The 20,806-nt window shown below is 41.4% G+C and overlaps 1 long non-coding RNA gene across 2 annotated transcripts in view; it reads left to right on the top strand.

The window, feature by feature from the left end:
* Window positions 1–20,806, top strand: part of LOC116148669 (uncharacterized) — an 84,509-nt gene that overhangs the window by 29,338 nt on the left and 34,365 nt on the right. Inside the window, exon 3 of one of the 2 annotated variants that reach the window (XR_010377142.1) lies at window positions 16,319–16,357. The exons of the other annotated variant lie outside the window; for it this stretch is intronic. This is a non-coding gene — a long non-coding RNA (uncharacterized LOC116148669). Of the gene's footprint in view, window positions 1–16,318; window positions 16,358–20,806 lie in introns of those variants that run through there. 2 annotated transcript variants of the gene reach the window in all.

The raw sequence follows: 20,806 nt of genomic DNA, 5'->3' as shown, positions 1-20,806 counted from the left end.
TACATGAAATGTTTTACAGAAATACGTATGTAACTTTTAAGTAAAAATACACAGGTTGCCTCAAATTTTTTTTATTGATGGAGGGATGTGACCTAAAAGGTTAGAAATGACTGCTTACAAAGAATGAATGTGGGCAAGGTCTTCATGATGCTACGTGGAGGAACAGGAAATAGTTACAGAATGGGTGTTTGCAAGCTCAGAATTCTGACTCCAGTTACTACTGATTTCAGTTAATTGATCAATAGGTAGTTTACTAACTCTCAACCTGACGCAGGACAGTCCCTTTTAAGATGTTGAGAAATTGCTCAACTTTAGGATGTTGACCGAAGAAAGTAGATATTAATCATGCTTTTTTTCTCCCAGTTTTGTTTTCTCAGGAGTCCCCTGGGTACAGAAAGTTTTGAGAGTGTTTACTGTTTGTGCAAGATGACTGGTTGGGTAAAGAAGTCCAAAGTTTATTATCTGCAGAACAAATAAAACCTGGGCAAAGGTAACTGCAGCGAATGTCTCCCACCTTCTCCCTTCATCATGTCTAAGGGGGTGTTTGTGCCAATGATTGCATAACTGAGAACCTAATCTATGCAAGTCAGATGGAGAGGAGGTGCATTTTAAAATTCTACTGGTTCAAAAGAGTCACTGGCTTTTTTTCTTCTTAGTTTGATAGGCAATTTTTGGTGGTGCCGATACAAAAATCATTTAAGATATCTATTTGTTGATGAGCTATTTCTAACCCTCCAGGTATTACTCATCAGACAGCATCTGAGTAGCTGAAATAGGATTGTTTTCTCCTTCCTCAAAGGTAGATACAGCATAGTGCTGGGCAACTAGTAAAATAAGTTTACCAATTCAAGGCTAATTTGGACTTCAGTTGGTGGTGGTGATTAATGACAGCAAGGACACCTGCATTGGTCTTCGCTTACTCCATAGTAATTACTGACGCGTGTTCAGCATGGACAAACATGTGGTGTGAAACTCCACTAGTTTTTAGAAGATGACACCCTATGCATTAACGTTGATGGGGAAGTGGGATGTGATTGAGTGGCTGAACGTATTATTGAGGGAAAAAATGCTTTGGGTCTCAGATATCCGTACTGAGCTAATATTTACTTAATCCTGCTAATTTTTTTCGATTCTTTGTTGTTGCTTTTGTTGGAATTTGAAGTTTATAAAGCCAGTTACAGAGGCGTTTTATATAGTACAGTCATGAAGTGTGATAATAAACGAGCCAGAAGCCGATGGTGGATAGAAGCTAAGTGAATTAAAGAGCTGAGTTTTCCCTTTCAAAGTAGGTATTGCAGACTTTTATCAATTTTTTCCAAATACATTTATCATCCAAGAATTTTTTTCTCAAAGAAATATTTAAGAGAGGGTTTAAACATTATGATTAAAGCAATCAGAGTGAGACTCTCTGCCTAGTTTTTGGATGATTGAAAAAAAGTCCTCATAGGATTGATAATGTGTCTTGGGAAATCCACAGAGAATTGCCCCTGTCCATATGAGTATGTGTGGACATAGAAGGTAATAAAACTAGTTAGTGTCCAGATTATCCAAATAACCATTAACATTTTTACTGGCATAATTTTTTTAAAAAGAAAAAAAAATTTTCCATATGGAAAAGACAAATTCCAATTTTTAAGCCTAAGCCTTACTGTGACCTCGGTTTGGAATTTCACTTATGACCAGCTATTCAAGTGGAAAAACTAAATACAGTGTAAATCTATTTGAAGTATTTGGAAGTCCTTCTACTATAGACCGTGAAACACTGAACTGTGTCGCAAATGGATTGTTGACTCTGGACCAGAGTAGACGATTCCCTTTTTCTGAGTCTGTAAATTTGTAGCTTTTCCTAAAAATAAGGACCTTTGAAGGGCCCGCCCAGCTCTCAGATTCTGTTAGCCGCCCGTCCAAGGCTTACAACATCGAGGATGCGAATTGTCTGTTCTGCCCCTAAATGGAGCTCCTTTCTGAGAAATGTCGGTGACTGTGGGAATATGTGAAGGTTGAGGGAGAAGGTGAGCGTAGAGGTGATGGGACAGTTTGTGGTTCCAAAACAGCCTTGGAAACTTGCAGAGCCTCTTACATCAACCAATTAATGATAATCAAAACAGGAGCTCTCTACCCAGGGACATTAAGGCATCTGGTGAAGATGGCAGAACGGAAGAGAGAGCGGAGAGACGGCAGGCCCGAGCCCCGGGGGCCAGCGCCAGGGCGCGCACGCGCTGCGTGGCTGGCGGCCGCGGGCTCACGGGGCCTGGTTTTCCAGTCTGGCACGGGGCTTGATGAGTCTGTTTATTCAGCTACAGTATCAGACGTTCCCTTTTCCTGCCCGAAGAAGTCCCCTTTGAAGAACTGCTCTGCTGGGCAGTAGTTTCCCCTTGGACGGGCTACTCCTGTTTGCAGACCTAAAGGAAAAGCCCTGGAAAGGCCACAAGAATGTTCTTTAAAGCGATATTCCAGCGCCACGTGAGGGGAGGATGAAATAGCAGTAAAAGATTTATTTCCTGGTTGAGGTATTTTTTTCCCCTCTCAAGTGGATTTTAGCGCTGAACAAAGGTGTCACATGAATGCGACGGGGTCAGCTGTTCTTGGGTCCCTCCAGGTCTGTGTGGTCAGGCGGAGGCCGGGGGTGGGAGAGCAGGGCCATTTCAAGCGTCTGTCGGCCTGGAGTGAGGAAAGCACACCCGCAAGAGTCGGAGAGAATTCAATAGGCCCGGCCTTCTAGTCCTGCACGTCTTTATCTGCAAAGGAATCAATGGCAGTGACTTATCAGAGGACCAGCCTCTACCTTCAAAGCAAAGCGGCAGAGAGAACTTTAGTGATCTTGGGGACGAGGTTCATAATCAAATTGGATAATTGAGAAGTTGACATTTTTAACCTGGGGGCTTGAATATTAATTTCTTATATCCCGGTGATCTTTTTTTACTTTTCAAAGGAGGTTTTCATCTAGCCCTCCTGTTAATCCTGTGAAGTAGCTCGGGGAGACATCAGTCCCCTCAGTTTTCCTCTTTGGAAGAGGATGTGGCCGAAGACAGAGAGATGGTTCCCCAGCTCATTACTGGCCGGGGCAGAATGACAGCCCAGGTCTCCTGACTCCGGGACCAGGTCTCTTTTCTCTGTATTCTTGGGACCAGTACAAAGTCATGATGGGAGTTTCAGAAAAAAGGAAGGTGACATTCTCCATCTCCTCCCAGGCACATAGAAAGTCACTGTGACTTTGAAGCCACTGCTTTGCTGTGTCCAAACGCTCTCTCCGGGACTGGCCTTAGGGAGGAGATTCAAAGTGAAACCTTCAGAGGGGAAGTCTCATATTCTAGTCACTGTGGCTGCCCATGCCTCTGGTGGGTTCATCTGGTCTTTCCCTGCACCGCATAAAACAGGAGTTCTCCAGAATGAAAAGGGTCCTTTGTTCCACCTCTGAGATGAACCCTTTGAGTAAGAGATGTCTCTTCACGGTGAGGCCTGGCTCTCCAGGAGAGGGGATGGGATGGGATCCAAACCCTCTCCTTGACTCCTGCCTGAGACTCTGTGACTCATGGTGACTCTCAGGGCCTAGGACTGAGGTTCATGCAGTGCATAATTGAGGATTAAGAGAGAACTGGAATTTTCTTCCAGGGAATACAAATTTGTTTTTCAGGGCTCCAGGGAGAAACCAGAAGAGGTCTTATATATGAACTGTCTTTTCTGCTTTGACATCCACAGCTTTGCATTTTATCTACTTCTGGATGTTTGTCTTCTTTCTACATGTAGAGCTTGACATTGCACCATATCTCGTAATTATTTGTATCCTCTAAGGCTTCCTAGTGCTTAAAATATCTGATGAATGAATGGGAATCCATTTTCAGCCTATCCCTTATCCCACTGTCTCTCAGCCTGTAGTTTGAATCAGAATCACCTGGGAAACAGGCATATGTACTTTGAAATAAGTCCTGAGATGAATCTCATGTGAACCAAAGTTTGAGCATTATTGCTTTATCCCTTTTCTCCTTGGCTTTGAGAGCTCTCGGTGACTTTGAACAGTGCTATCAACATAAACAAAGCCTCAGATTTGTGTAGTGTTTTCTGATGCACAAAGCGTATTTCTCATGTTCGTCTCATTTCCTCCTAATGTAAAGGGGCTAAGTTGAGAACAGTCCTGTGATGTGGGTTCTTTTTCTACTCACCTTACAGATGAGGGGACAGAGGAGCCTCCGGGTCACACAGCCAATGCAGGGCAGTGCCGGTACTCACCCCAAGTCTTGTGATTCCAGGGGCCATACTCTTTCCCCCACCACCCCTGCAGCTCTGAACCTTTGCAGGCATCGCCATTATTTGTGTGGGAAATGTTATTCCTGATATTGCATGCTGTCCCCACCTATGGGGACAGTTGCCGTGATACAGATATGAAGCCAGAAACAGCAAACACAGTCTGTACTCCTAATGAAGTCTAGAGTAGGGTGCTTGGCTAAGACCAGCAACGAAGTGTCCTCTCATGCAAATATTGCTGTACAATATTTTTGGTTCATCATCAATTGGAAAAGCAGAACTGGGTGCCTGGTGAGAAATGAGCATCGTTTCGGAGAAGGACAGTCTGTGTGTTTGGTGACCTGTGAACTGTCTGACTAGTGTGCTGTGCTCTCCTGACTTTACTGTACTGGGAATGGAGAAGGGAGGGGAAGCAGGCTGAGCCCCTAGCATTTGCCGTGTGACCTGGAGCCCCAGGGATGACCTGGCCAGCTCTGTGGAGGTTGGCTGTGTTAGATGTCCGGGAGGGTCCCAGCTAGGAAGGACAAACGCGGTGCCTGAGGAAGGAGGGTGGACATGCGGAACGCCGCAAGGGAGAGGGACCTTTTCCTCTCACGTAACGGAAAAGGTCTGGAATGCTCTGGAGTTCACTTGACACCCAAGGGAACATGGAGCCACCCTTTCAGAGGCAATTTAGTGATTGCTAGAGGATTCTAAACGGAACTTTCTGGATGACTGTTTAATCTTTGATTAGTTGCAACATACAGACAGCCATCAGAAAAGACTTGTCAGCCGAAAGAAGAGGTGGGCTGGAAACTTCTGCCGGTCCTCGGTTCTCTTCCACCCAGCTGGGAAGGAGTTCTTCTTTAATCATGGAGTAATAGATGATTGATTTGACTGTACCCTGATTAGAAAAGGTTTCATTTTACTTGTGCATGGTACATGGAATTAGTTAAGGGTTGCACAGGAAAAGAAGTGATGGACTATTGTTCACATAAAATTATAATGACAGCCTTCCTAACCGCTGTGTATTTATTATGTAAGAAAAGAAAATGTCTGGTAAAATTCTGTATAGGTTAATAACACCTTCATAATATACTCCTTCTTTTCTATTGACTTGAATAGCCCTCCTACTGACTTTTAATGGATTATTAGAGTTAATTACATCAATTGCAATATAATTGATTCTTAAATACTATGTAGAAACCTCATACAATTATGGAAAAACAAAAGTTATCTAGACATCTCAGATCAAAAAAGATTTGGAATTCCTGCACATTTAATTTCTGATAATCACTAGTCAGTTTGGACATTAAGATTGCATGGTGTCCTGTTTTCTCTTTGCTAGGTTTTGACAGAATTGATAGTTTTACAACATTTAACTCAATACGCATGGAAATATAAGATTAAAGCTGTGAATGCAGTTTTTTTTTTTTTCTGAAAAAAGATCACTTCATGGCTTAAAAGCTGAAATGTGTTACCTGCCTAACATTGACAGAAACAAACTCAAGGGAAAATCAAAAGTGGATTTGATGTTGAGTTTTAGAAATCTCTTCTCCACAGGTGTAAAGATTCCTGTGGGTCTTAGGGTTTGTTACCTGAGGGCTTTAAAATATGACAAGGGGATGAATTGCCTAAAGGGGCAAAAAAATTGCTGGCATTTTATTACCTAGACTTGGGCTATGTGTTCTAATGTCAAAACCACTGGTTGAAAAGTGGAACATCATTAATATCTGTTACTTGATGTCATCTAGATCAAAAGAAAGCCCAAATAGAGTTGTTTGAATGCAACCTTTTCTTTTTTAGCTCATTTGGGGAAACTACTGTGTGGGTATTGACATGGTTATAAATGAGAGTTTTCCAAAGGACTCTTCTGCTTCACACATCCAGATTTCTCGACCATTCTAAAATGGTCTGCACATAAATGTGTAAAAGAGCGACAGCTTGATGCAGTGGGCAGGTCGCTGGAATGGGCAACAGCAGACCTGACGCTTTGTTACTTCTTAGCTCCGTGGCTTGATCTGACTGGGTCTGAACATCCTCTTCTGTAAACTGAGAGCAAGAGTGAGCCTCTCAGGTCTCCCTACTGTGAACCTCCTGCCTTTGAACTCTTGTTGCTCTTGTTGTCTGTGGTAACATATTTGATTCTTAATATAAGCTGCCTTATATCAACATGTATTTTGTGTATATCAGTATGCCTTTATATGTGTATGTATATACATCTTATCTGGTGAAGTAGGTTATAAGTTTCCAAGGACAAGGGCACGTACATCTCTTAGTCCTCATAACATACACTATGGTTTCCTAGCAGAGAATAGCTACTGTTTGAGCAGCCAATCAAAAGGAGGTGTTTCCACTTATTCCTTGAAAGTCTTGCTAGGACCTAACAAAAATGACAAAATATCCCATTTATTTATTGGTTTAACTTTTAAAAGCATTGTAATATATTTCATTTTATGAAACTTTGCACTTTAAATCAGATGCATTTTAGATGTAAAATTGCACTCAGTTTTTTTCATCGGTTGAAATGCAATCCCATTTCCAATGGGACTTTTAATAGGACTTGAACAGCCTATTCTAAGGATCATCTCCAGCAACGCATGACAATAGCCATGCAAAAACAAACAAACAAAAAATTAGAAGGAGTGGGGACTTACCCTAGTAATTATCAAAACAAGCTGTGTATCCATCTTAAGCAATACACGATTGTAGTGATACGGTTAGTACACAAGTTTAGTGATAGAGAAATAAAATGACTAAAAAAGATTAGAGTCCAGAAACAGACCTAAGAAACAGGGGAATGTAACAGATATTATGGAGGCATTTCAAATCAGTAGCTCAAGAGTAGACTGTTCAGTAAATGGTACTGGGACAACTGGCTCTCCATCTGGACTCATACCATACACAAAAGTAAATTCCAGATGGAATGAAGCTCGAAACATAAAAACCAAATCTATACAAGTGTTGGAAGGAAATATGAACAAATCTTTTTTTTTTTTTTAATATTCTTGGGTGAGAAGGTCTTTGTAAATAAGATGGGAGATCCAGAAGCCATTAAGCTAACAGAGTTGACTTCATTAAACAAAAATATCATAAACGAGGTTAAAAGAGAAATGGCAGATTGGGATGAAAATATTTGAATTATACATTATACATTATACATTATAGAGTTTCGACCCACATTCAAACAGTGCCACAAGTTAATGAGAAAAATAGAAGTAACTCACTGAAAATGGGCAAAAGATATAAAATAAGCAATTCTCAGCAGAAAATGCAAATGGCTAATAAATATTTGAATAATATGCTCAACCTTATTATTGGTAAAAGAAATGTACAAAAAGAGAACATGAGTTACCATTTTCTATGTATCAGATTGGCAAAAAGTGAGGGAGTTGATTGGATGTATCAGTTAAAATTAATGAGCATAACGTGTAGACTGTCAAGGACCCATGTCAGTAGTATGTTGTCACATGGAAAAAGCAAGTTATAGACTATCATCCATTGTACTATGTCATTTTGGTAATACTTAAAGAAAATGTGTATAAATATGTATAAATAAATAATAATTATTTATGCATTACATTTCACGACATTATTTTGTGTAGTAGCCATCTGTTGGAATAGCACTAAGTTGAGTATAAGCATCCACTTCTTTGGCTTACTTTTCAGCTGGAAAACATTCCTTTTATTATGCTTTATTTAACACTCATCAAGCTGAATAACTGATCTTTAGGAGGCAGTTACAAGTCATTAGTTCATGGAGTGTAATTGAATTGAGTATTATACGAACATAGTGCTGTATTTTATGGAATCTCAGTCAACTCTGGTTAAATTCTTCAAATCAGTCTTGTTGAATTGGGTCAGTTAAATAGGGTTCTGGCTCCCCGTGGTCTCGGTCAGATCTTGTCAGGACCTCTCCAGTCTTTAGGCTCCTGAGCTTTGTGCAAGGGCTGTGGTCGCTCTGCATCCTCTGTCAGTTGTAATTATACCACGTGATGCCAAGGGCTCTGTTCACCTGCTTCACGAACACTCTGTGTGTTAACGAAATCACAATATCCTGGAACCCAGACGGTCCGTAGGGTGAGGCGAGTCAACGTAAATAAAGTCTTGTAATTAGTTTGAACTTGCTTCCCCGTTTTTTTGTCAGCAAGGAGTTAACAAGTCCAGACCTTTGGTCATATGGGTCTTTAAGAAAAGCTTTTTTCCCCATTCCAATGACTTCCTGTTCATAGGAAAATGAGAGGAAATGAACCCCTAACAGGAGGATGGACCCACCCTTTTCCAGTCGTGTGGCTAATTTGTCAGGTGTAATATTGGCACCTGGTGGCTTGTGTTGGCTTCCTGCCCACCCTTGCCGGGGAAGTATCCAAATACTTGCAATAGGCGGGAGAAGACTTCAAAGCCATTTGTAAGAGAAAGGATATTGTCATTAAAGAACTCAGCGGTGAATACTCCCAATCATTTAGTGATGTCAAGATGAAAGGAAAATTTTAAAAACACATTATCCAGAGTTTTTTCTGGTGTATCATATGACCTGCTAAAACAAAGCAATGTAGTCGATTTAGTAATGATACATTTTCAAGAATATGTATATATTGATTGAAAGTTTAGTTTTCCTGTTTTTGAGAAATTAACAAAGGTATCAATTATTTGTCAGAAGATAATGAATTGCTTCTTTAAATGTATAGTTCTTCTTGCTCAATATACCCTTTTTTTTCCCCCAATATACCCTTTAAATCAGTACTTTCTTCGTGCCTGCAAATGTAATTATTTCCTTTTAATTGAAAGGGAAAACCACGGTAGTATCAAGTGGACCTGACAAGTGGAAAAGGACAATATGGGTTTTCAGAATTCATTAGGAATTTTGGATGGGCACAGCTGGTTCAGTTCCATACCTCTCAATTTTCAGCTAGAAATAATTATTGCCTTTTGAACAATGGTATAGTTAATTGTCCAGCAATTCAAGGTAAATTTGTCCATGAATGGGGATTAACCAAACTATAATCAGTGGTCATTAAACCATAATAAACTCTATAAAGCAATGGAACTTCTTTTAGTTTTTATAGTTCATGTAAACTAAATTGGCTTCAGTATCTAAAACTCATGACAGAGTCAGCATTCACGGATATGGAAAACAAGAATGATTAATGTCTCTACAGCATATGTTCACGGTATCATTTGTAGATCTCAATTAGTGAACTGTCACCAAAGATCAAGAAGTATTTATTGAATTTTTATTAGCCTTACATAGTATTGGAAAAGTTTCATAAGTCATTAATTGAATGGGTATTTGTTGAATGTCTACTGTATTGGAGAGTATATAGTTGGATTTGCTCTGGCAGAGACTGAAGCCTTCTGTAGGGGGAATGGTAAAGATGTGTTGCATAGGGGTCCCCCAACCCTGTGAGTTGATGGGAAAAGTTTTAACTTTCCAGAGATCTTACAGTCTCCTACAGTTTAGTCTGGCAAACTTGAAACACGTGAACGATTAGAAATAATACATTATGTGTTACCAACTGTAAATGGGGTGGGAGCTCAGAAAAGGGAAAGCCAATGTTGATTGAAATAACCTTTGAGGAAGAGGTTAGTTCCCTGAGCCTCGAGTGTAACTAGTATTTAGATAGCCCAAAAGGAAAAGAGTGAGCATTTTAAGTGAGTGAGGACTAGGAATGAGAGTGGAGTGGGTTGGTCCTTTGAGGTCTGGATGACGGCAGCGCTGGTTGCAGCTTCCAGTGTTGTGGGAAATAAGGTAGATTGGCTCAGTGGCAATAATATGAATGGTCTTGGGAGCTCCACAGAAGAATGTAGGTTTTGAAGTATGGGATAGGGTGGGCTAATGTGATTTAAATAGTAGTTTTAGGAAGATTTTTCTGGCAGCGATTCATTGGATGACTACAGCAGGGCGAGGCTGTCAAGAGGGAGAGATTTGTTAAGGGGCTCTTGTGGGAGACAGGGTTAACAGACAACTCCAGGTGATGAAGGTAGAATGGGTGGTGAGAAATGAACTCAAGAGACATTTGGAAGGGACGAAGGAAGGCTGAGACGAAATGGCATTGGATATAGGAGTTGGGAGAAGAAAAATAAGTCAAAGGTAACTCCAAAATTCCTATCCTAGAAGGTTAGATGATTGATAATACCACTGATCTCTTGATGAAGGAAAATGATGAGTTCTATTTTTAGACACGTTGTATCTGGGATCAATTGGGATGTCCGGTGGAGCTATCTCATAAGCAGTTATAAACACGGGACTAGTGAATAGCCAAAAGGCCAGGAAAAAAAAGAAGCTGATGATTAACAGCTGCACACTGCCTGAACATCCAGATTCCACAGTCTGATTTTCAAGGCCATTGTCTCCCAGCCCCGTCTTACCTATTCAAATTCATCTTTAGCTACCCCACAGTCTGCACATTCTCCTCTGGGTCCAGTCAGTCAGCAAACTGTGCTTTTTTTTTTTTTCTGTCTTTGTGTCTAAATTCTTGCTATTCTCCATGCCTGGAACCCACTCCCTAAATCTCTAATTATTAACATCTCTCTGTGTGTTAGGGCCAGCTCAAGTCTCTTCCACATGAAGACGTGTTTCAAACACTCCAGTGCATACTCTTCTTTCTCCTTTTTGAACTCCTGCAGCATTTATGGCTTGCACGACTTGGAAAGCACTCAGTCATATACATGTCCATTTTCTTGTTTAATCTGGCCAAACATGAATACCTATCTGGTGCTGTCAGTAAAACTGTAAATGCCTTGAGGGTAAGGATCAATGTTCCTCTTGCATCAGTTAGGAATTCCATTTGACTGTTGAGAACAGAAGCTCCCAAACAGTGGCTTTAAAAAATTAGGAGTTTGATTTTTCTCATAGAAAAGAAGTGTTAGAGGCTGGCCATCCACAGCTCACCTGGCAAATCTTGATAAGAGCAGAGACCCAGCGTCCCTCTATCTTTCCACTTTGCCATCCTTAGCATGGATTTGTCGTTTTTGAATTATGAGCCGGCTGATCTTCATCAAGCGTGGTACCCATGCTCCAGAGAGAGGGAAGTGGGAAGGCAAGGGGCAAGGGGGCTTGTCAGCCTAGTCAGCCCTACTTTTAACCTGCTTCTCTGGAAGTGCCAGCCCACAAGTTCTGCTTCCGTTTTGTTGCTCAACAGTTAGATACATACAGGCAGTCCTGTTCGCAGGCAATGCTTCAAATACTGTGTTTTTGGTTGGACATATTACCATCCCCAGCCAAACCTGGGTTATTTCAGCGATGAGAAGGGCTCTTGACAACTCGTAGGCAACCAATTTTCTGTGCTCTGTCTCTGCCTATTTCTCTCATCCTCTTTGTCTCTCTCTTCGTGCGTGTGTTCAGATACACACACCTACGCACATATGTGTGAAGAGACAGAGATGATGCTATATTTCTGTATCTTTATCTATATTTGAGTAATATATAAAATGTATGTGAATATATATTTTATATCTGTATATATAGAGAGATTTGCTATATCTACCCCTCTTTATGTATATTTGAGCATACACACATATGAGCTAGACATTGTTAAAACTGAGCAAAATCCAATAAATATTAGAATAAATTAATCCAATATATTTAATATGATGCCAATTACCAGGCCTATTATAGTTAGGCATAAGTGGAGCTATTTTAATGTAAGTAACTATTGGTATTATTTGTACAAAATAAACCAAGTTTTTTTTTTTTATTGTTATAGCAGCTTTGATAAGTTTTCTAGTGCCATAGTCAACATCACTGTGACAGGACTCTGAAAATGTTCATACCCTCACATTTCTAAGAATTTAAAGGTACTGAATTAGTGACTCCAGGTTCAGTCTCTGCATTCTTAAGTTTCCCCTTTGTTCTCTTCCACTTCCATGGTTTAACCACTGATCCTCAAACTGTGTTTGTGACATAATTTTGAATCTTAGAATTATTATCAGCACACATTAAAAGATGAAAATACACCAGAGTAAACTAAAAAGAAATCAGTGCTAATTCCACACAGTCACGGCCATTCTAACAGTCTTCGAGGGCCTGTAGAAGCACCCCCGAATATCGGGTCTTCCACCTGTCACTGTTCGTACTGTGTCACTCTTCACTGCCATGACTGTGCTGTCTTACCTTTTATCAGCAGAGCTGTGATTAAGACTCACGTCACAGCTCCAGGTTCAGTGCTCTTTCTACGATGTTATTCATAACCGTAGTAACAACAGCAAGAACAATACACGTTTGTATAGAACTGTACAGAGTACCTCACCAACCACGTGGATCCTTTTCAGATAAGGAAACACCATATAAAAATCATGGCAGGTAGTGGAGAGCAGCACCTACTGGGACACTGTCTCACACTCATTGGTCAGTGGAGGAGATGTCCCCCAGATCATACCTACTCATCTGGTGACCGTCAACCAAGCCAACAGATCAGAACTCCCTGATCGGAACCACTTGGATTAATCTGTTCGGCTAGGGTGGCATTTGCTTGCAGGGCCATTTCCTAACCATTCTTCCCGTTATTTAGTCTTAGTCAGTATAATTATGGCTTGGTAGTGAAACAACCAAATCAAGAAGAAAGACAAAAATTTACTGTACCCTCTTGCTTCACATCATTGCCTTCGATGTGGCACGTGAGCTTTTAATTTTCTGAGACACCATTATCACTTAGGGTTTAGGCATCTCTTAATCTGCTGGCTGATGGAGTGTGTGGCAGGCATTTTCACACCAGGACCATATGTGATGTAATTACCTAAGCATCACGAAGGAGAGAGGTATAGGACCCGCTGCATTTCTGTTAAGAGGATGACAATGCTTAGGCAGCATAGATCAATGGCAGTGAAATAGTTAAAGACAGTCAGCATTAACTGGAACTCCCTTGTTTGTTTTCTTTTGAAACCTTAAAGTTATCCAAATGGGGTGTTAATTTAAAAAAAAAAAAGAAGAAGAAATGTTTTCTTGGGAGAAGACAATATTTTGAAATGTTTTTAATTTATGAGAGCCCGTTCCCTCCAGTCTCCCATTGCTGCATGAGGTTGAACAAATGTTAGATGCAACTAATTAATTAAGTTTGCAGAAAGTAGCAGCAGGGGATTGGAAACTTGAAGTGGAAGTGAGCATTTTGACTGTAAACATGTTGCCTGCCTGAGAGACTATATCTGGATTGAGTGGTTGCTGAGTTATCCAAAGAAATGCAGTGTCTCTGGGAAAATTAGGCTTGGCAGGGAGAAAAAATAACAATGTCTCTTGCTGGCAGATCCATTCATCTATTTCCTGGGTTCATCTCGTGTGTTTTGATGGTTGCCGCCGCACACTAGTACTGTGCCGTCCTCCCCGTGTCTGAAGGTGACATCACAGACTTGCCCTCGGCAGAAAAGGAACCAATATTTGCTGAGTGCTTTTTAGGCGCCAGGCTCTTTGTATATGTATATTAGGTATTTTCTTTCTGTAAAGTAGATATATCCCTCATTTTACAGATAAGGAAATTAAAGACTCAGAGAATTTAGGAATTACCCAGAATCAGTGTTTAGGCAATGGAATTGGCCTAAAAGATGCTTTGAGCCTGGAGCTTTTTTGGGCTAAATCAGGATGCTTTTCCGGAGTACAGTGTAAGGAAGGGATGCAGAGAGACCTGGCAGCTTCTTGCCTGGTTTCCCTTATGGTTGAGGGAAGCATAAGTCAGGGGAGGGACCTGAGGCTGTGGAATGTAGAGGGGTGATGCTCAGACCTGAAGGTGATCCACAGATCACACTGAGAATTACTGGGTTAGGGAGATCCCTGAGCAAGATTCCCTGAACTTGGGTCCCTGTCACTAGTCACATTGGGCTAGTCACTTTCCCTCTCTCAGGAATTTGAACCCAGACATCATATTTTAGAAAGTAAGGGGATTAAAGCTGAGAGGTCACGATACAGAAAGAGGGGCCAGGTCAGCCATAATGGACTCTGGGAGTGCTGAGGTTGTAAGGGAGTCGAGCAATCCTGATTAGTCACAGGAAGCATTTTTGTAGACAGAGGAGGCGCGAGCAGAAGCAGAGAGAGAAGTGAGGACAAAGCAAGTTGCAAGGGAGTCAGCTCCCAGTCCTCAGAGCTGCTTCAGTTCCCCTGGTCTTTGTGTTCCAGTCATGACGCAACACATGTTGATCTTGCTATCACAAGCCTACCACTTCAGTTTCATCATTTTGCTCTTTGCACTGCCAGCACTGGGCACTGTTACCATACAGATTAGAGACTTGTAGAAGAAATTTGTTAGAAAGGCAGTAGACCAATTCAGGATGCCGAAAACTTCTAGAATATCTCAGGAGAATTGCACGCAATTTTCTTAGAGATTAAATAAGACTTAAGTGCATGTCGTCAGTCTTTATCGAGCTTATAATGGGTATTGCTGGTAAAAATAACACAAAATAAAAATTATAATATCTAAAACTGTGCTTGGTAAGACATATTAGAGCCCAAAACTTGACTGAAGAATAGAATCTTTTTTTCCTAAGTTTAAATCCGCAAAATTTGAATGGGCAAAATGGTCACAATGAAAACTCACAATGGTAGATGCTGTAAACGGTATCATTTCATATGGTCAAAAATATGGAACAATAAATCGAATCTTGGTTGTAAATTTACATGGAAAAATTTGAACTAGATAAAAATCGTATCAGTAAAATTAAAATGAAAGAAAAATACTGGGAAAAGCCTGCCTATTCTACATAAAAATTATTTGTGGAATTAAATTTGACTAATGAAAACTTCTGCGGAGTATGTTGTGGCAGGATATTGGCTCCTGCTGTAATAGCTAGAAGAAAATGGGGTACATTACAACAATTATATTTTTAAAGATATCAGAGAACTAGGAAGCAAAAAGTATTAGGTAAGTTAAAATTGCAGAGGGAAGTTCCATTTCTAGGTTAGCTGAGATTATTGGCCATTTTCTTTCCTAGGGACAATTGTAAGTGTGGGCACTGGCTGAGGGTCAGTCAGATGAGGGCTTAGTTGATGAGACTCTACTGGGAAGGACAAACCTGCAGAGGAAGCTGACATGTCCAGGTCTAGAAGCACTCTAAATGTTTTAGCCAGTTTTTCCAAGGGACATTTGCTGAGTACCGGTGTCACCCAAGTGGCTGGGAGTCAAGGCTGGGAAAGTTGAGTGAAGTGTCTCACTGCCTCAAAGTGCTTGGGAAACCCACTAGATGGAAGGGCTTCCAGCAAACTCTGTCCTTGAGATGTTTGAAAACAGAGGTGGATCATTTCTAACTGAAGCTGTAATCTAGCTCTAAGTCAGCTCAGTTTCTGATTGAATGGTGGTTATCAGTCCCTCTCCCTATCTGCCTTTCAGAGGAATGTGTGTGCCCTCTGGAGGAAATAACAAAGACGTCAATCTCTAAGACTCTTTACATGTGATGTTCACTCTACAATAAAATATTATGCAGTGTGTGAAGAAGCAGAAAAACATGACTAACAATCAAGAGAAAAAGCAGCAGTAGAAGCAAGGCCATAGATAATCCAGGTGTTGGAGTTAGTTCCAGGGCTTTATTAAAAACAACTATTACAAATGTCTTAAAGAAAATGGAGGAAAAGATATACAAAAGAGATGAAAAGATGGAGCAGACCAATTGAGAATTTGAATCTGTATAAAGAAATCAATCAGATATTCTATAACCTAAAAATACTGTATCTGATACTAGAAATTCATTGGATAGGTTTAATAGCACACTGGACGCAGTAGAAGACAAGATGGGTCTACTCAAAGAAACTAGCTAAAGTGACTCATAGAAAGAAAAGGAAAGTCAAAAGAACTGAACAGAAAAGACTTATGTGACATCCTCCAATGTTCTAATATTTGTGTAATTGGAACTCTAATGAGGAAATTCCATGAGGAAGCAGCAATAATTGAAGAGCTAATTGTCAAGTACTTTCTAAAAACCGATGAAAGACATCAACATCTAGATTCAGGAGGCACAGCAAACTCCAAGCAGGATTGAAACAACGAAAACTACACTTAAGGGCATCATAGTGAAAGTGTTAAAAACCAGAGATACACAGAGAGTTTGCTGTAGAAAATTGCTTCTCGATGAACATTTATTGACGTTGGTATTACCCTGATTAAGATGCTTACATTTACAGATACAAAATGAACATGTTCCTGAGGTCAAATTGAAGGAGTAAAACAAAAGACATCATCTCGTTTTCTGGCATGAATGGGTAAGTTGGCTCCTTGCAACTAAGGAGCCTAAATGAAGTACCTCTGGGTATTTCTACTTTACCAAACCTCTTCTTCCCTTACCTGATCATTCTAGCTTTTTGGCTGAAGGTGGGGCTTTTAGTTCTGCTCTTTTGTTTAATTTCTCTCTCTAATCCTAGAATTCCTAGATTTTCATAGTCATATTTCTCTGGCTACCAAGTGAGTGAGCATCCCTGGGGAGTTCTGACGAGAAAACCATGTTGGTTACTGACCCTGAAAAGCAGTGTCCAGCCAAACACTTTTGCCTTTGGAGTCTGTTTACTATAGTTGAAACAGGCAGCCAGGAAAGAACAGCATAATGGATTGTACTTGCTTTTCTGGATTTGCTCAAGTGATGGTTTAAAAATAGATGCTACACAAATGTTACAAAATAGATGGTACCTAACTTGGGATAGTGGGAGTATACCAAACCCCTGGAGATGGATGGATTTCAACCAGTGTCCTATCTTAAATGCAGATGAATTGTGATGTCTCTTGTCTAATTTGAATATTTGTCGGTGCCTACAGTTTTCCAGTTATGCTTTGCTCCGGGTCGTCAGGTTGTTCTACCTGCTTTCTTTTCCCTGTTCAGTTCTTGAGCTGATCCTAGTTCAGCCTGGTACTGCATCAGGATCCTCATGGCATACGGCCAGTGCAGTCTGGAGCAGTGCTTGTCTGCTCAAATCTAGAACCAGCTGTGCACCTGCATACCCCTTGCACATAGCCTCCCTCACTATTCGGTTCTCCCATCTCCCACAGAGTTTGGGCCCCTCTTAGGACTATGGCCCTTTCATTTGGGGCCCAGATTTCTTTCCCATCCCTTGCCACTCTCTCTCCTGGGAGATAGGTCCTGATCTCACATAACTAGCTGTTATCTGGGGTTTAGTCCCGTATACCATGAGTATCATTCGTTGGTTAATTATTTGTTTTTATACATTTTTATCAGTCACTTATTATGTGTCTGCCCCCACGTCAGGTGCTGAAAATGTAGAGGTGAACAGAATAGTGTAACCCTTGTGTTCAGAGAGTTTATATTCTAGTAGGGAAGAAAAACACTAAATGAATAACCAGACAAATACATATCTAATTACAAACTGTGATACATGCTATGAAGGATGAGAACAAAATTCTTAAAGGAAATACAAGGCAGGATCTGATTTGGATTGGGTTAGTGGTCAGGAAAGGCCTCCTAGAGTCAGCAGGTGAGGACTCTGGGAAAGAGAGCTCCATGTTGAGAAAAAGCAGATGAGAGAGCTCCGAGGTAACACTGAACCTGGCCTTTTTGATGACTTTAATAGTGGCCACTGAGCCCTGAGCACTGATTGCCAACCCTGGCTGTACTGGTTTCCTGTGGCTGCCAGAACTAATCACCACAAACTTGGGGCTTACAAGAACAGAACTTACTTTCTCATCATTCTGGAGTCCAGACGTACACAGTCAGTATCACTGGGCTGAAATCCAGATATTGGCTGGGCTGCACTCCTTCTAGAGGCTCCAGGAGAGAATCTATTCCATGCTGTTTCAGCTTTCGGTGGCTGCCAGCACTCCTTGGCTTGCGGCCGCATCACTCCAGACCTTCAGATCTCTCTCTCTCTCTGCTCCACCTTCATGTGTGTGTCAAACCTCCCTCTGCCTCTCTTGTATAAGGATAACTGTGATTGTATTTAGAGCCCACCCGAGTAATGCAGGATAATGTCCGCATCTCAAGATCCTTGATCACATCTGCAAAATCCTTTTTTGCCACATAAGCAGGTAATGTCTATAGGTTTCAGGAGCTAGAACCTGACATCTTTGGGGCCATTATCTAGTCCGCTGCTCTGGACAGCAGTAGACACCCTGGAGAACTTTTAATTGTGCGTTGCCCGTGCTCCACCTTAGATCACTTAAATCAGAGTCTCTGTGTGAGGCCTGGACATCGGTATTTTTCAAAAGCTCCCCAGGTGATTCTCAAACAACTACTAGACTAGTAGGTAAGAACTACTAGGCTGAGAACTACTGGACTAGAGACGATGAGGGAAGAGCAGTTGTGGTGACAGGCAAGATGCCATCTCTGTTTGGAGATTTCTGCTGCTGTTAACCCGGTAAGACCTGTTGGCTATCAGTGCTGTCTACATGAAGCTCTCACTCAGTATACCTCTTTGAAAGGTTTTGTGATTTACCCTCGTTGGGGTCTTGGCCCTGCCTCCTTCAGTTATTGCTGCTTCTTCTCCATCAAGCTGACACTGAGGTCTTGGACTGCACGATGCCTGAGTCAGTCCACGTTGTAAAGAATGTGCAGCGCTAACAAGTTAACGGGGATCAAACTTAGCTCGCCTCACACTGATATAGAGTTGAGTGCTCTGGACTTGTAAGTCCAAGTCTGAAGAACATGCACTAGGGCATATTTGCAAATTTATTTAAAAAAATTAACGTCAGCTTGAACTACAAACTGACCTTAGGGACAGGTCCAGAATTGGGGGGGTCCAGAACATGTCAGAGCCCCCCAGAGCTCCCTACTTGTTTTGGTCATAAAGAGGAGATTTTTTTTTTTCTTTCTCACTGTACCCACTTACCTATGAAGATGCTGACTTTTTTTTTCCATGAATATATTTGGGGAAAAATGGTCACTTGGCCTCTCAAGACCCCCGTGGTCAGCAGCAGCTTTGGCCCTAAGGACAAATGTAGTCTCACAACTACATAGGTGTGTCACTTGGGAGCTATGAGAATGGCCATGTAATGTGTTAAGAATTTGACAATCTGAGAAAAAGAACCAATTTAGGGAGTTCCTCAGTAGCTATTTGCTAGTAGACCAGTGTTTTCAAATGCCAATGTGAGAGAAATTCCCAAGCTCCACTCACCACTGGGCCATTAATTTGAGGGGGGGCATTAATTTGAGGGAAGCCATCTCTGCTTTTACAAATTTCCAAATTATCTCTGGGGAGGTAAAGATGCAGTGACCTCACTTTGGAGGCTGCAGTCTCTTCATGGTCAGATCGACTCCACCTACAAAGCAGTGTTGGTAATACCTGGAAAAGTGTGGGTTGCATCTTTAAGTACTGGGACTATTTAACTGGAACTCCTCTGTGGATGAGCCCAAGGTCTACGCAGCATCATCCTTCTGGACATCATGAAAAGGTTCAATGAAAACGTGCTGCTTCGTTTGGGAGGTCCTCTACCACCTTTCCCCTCATAGCTACCTTTTTCTTGTTTCCATTATTGCATGCACCTTTTAATTTCATATCACTTGGTAAAAACATTAAATATGTCTGTTTATTAGTGTTTACGATACCCTTTCAATTTAGGGAGGCTAGGTGGGGATTCTTTTCTGAATCTGTAGTGTTGAGTTTGCTCAACGCTCAAAAAAAAGATTTGAATTTAGATAGCCTCCCTTTCTGAACATCCTTTTAAAGTTTTCTATTTAACATTTCTTTTTCAAAATAACAGTTTCACATCCTGTCAATATCTTCTTGCCTTTTCTTTTCTTTTCTTTTCTTTTTTTTTTTTTTTGAGTAAAGGTAGATTTATTCAGAGAGATGCATTGAAAGTTCTTGCCTTTTCTCTTGATCGCCCCTTCTGAGTGGAAACCTATGAGTCACATGGTAATCACAGAAGCTTTTTTCCTGCTGAGATCTGGCAGGTGGTCCCAGGAAAACCTTCCTCATCTAGGAAGTAAGTCAATTATTTTCACCTCTGACAAAACGACGAACTTCAGAGGATTTGCCCAAGAAGACAAGGTGGAAGGATTGGAACTGCTAGCTTCACCGTGTAGAGTAAGATACCTGAAAACAGCCTCCTTCTGAAGCATAAATAACCCTTCTTTCTCCAAAGAATAGCACTGGCCGAGGTGTCTGCGTGCCGATACTTGCAAAGTGAAAACGGGTGCACGTCCCCAGCTCCTCATCCCTGGCCTGGAGTACAGCCTGTCAACCGTGCATACATGTTGCTTTGGCACCGAAGCAAATGTTCCCTGGAGCATAGATTGAAACCACCAAACTGATATCACGTGGGACACCAGCCAAGTTCTGACTTTGCGCACGGTAGGTGCGCAGCTGTGAAATTAACCTGTGATGGTCTCCTGCTCCCGCCTGATGGGAGCCTGGGTTTTTATTTTGTTTTTGGTGCTGCATTTGAATCTTGTTTCTCTCCCGACTCCGCTGGTATCTACCAGCCACAGAACTGCTTTCCTGGTCTTGGCTTGTGAAGAGTGGGCTCCAAGAAATTGGCAAACTGCACAGTTCCTTCTTGCCCCCTGAGCAGGAAGGGCCACTGATGGATTGTTCCAAAACTGTGCGCAGGTGGCAGGGCCAAGGCTGGCATCGCGGGCATCTGTGATCACTGTCCATTCTGTTTGCCTCCTTCTCCTACACTTTCTCCCACTGCTCCAGCTCCTCCCATCCCTCACCCCCTCTTTT

Source organism: Camelus dromedarius, chromosome 21, assembly GCF_036321535.1.
Source record: "Camelus dromedarius isolate mCamDro1 chromosome 21, mCamDro1.pat, whole genome shotgun sequence".
In the NCBI taxonomy this organism is placed as follows: Eukaryota; Metazoa; Chordata; class Mammalia; order Artiodactyla; family Camelidae; genus Camelus; species Camelus dromedarius.
This window is presented reverse-complemented; position numbering and strand designations above follow the sequence as displayed.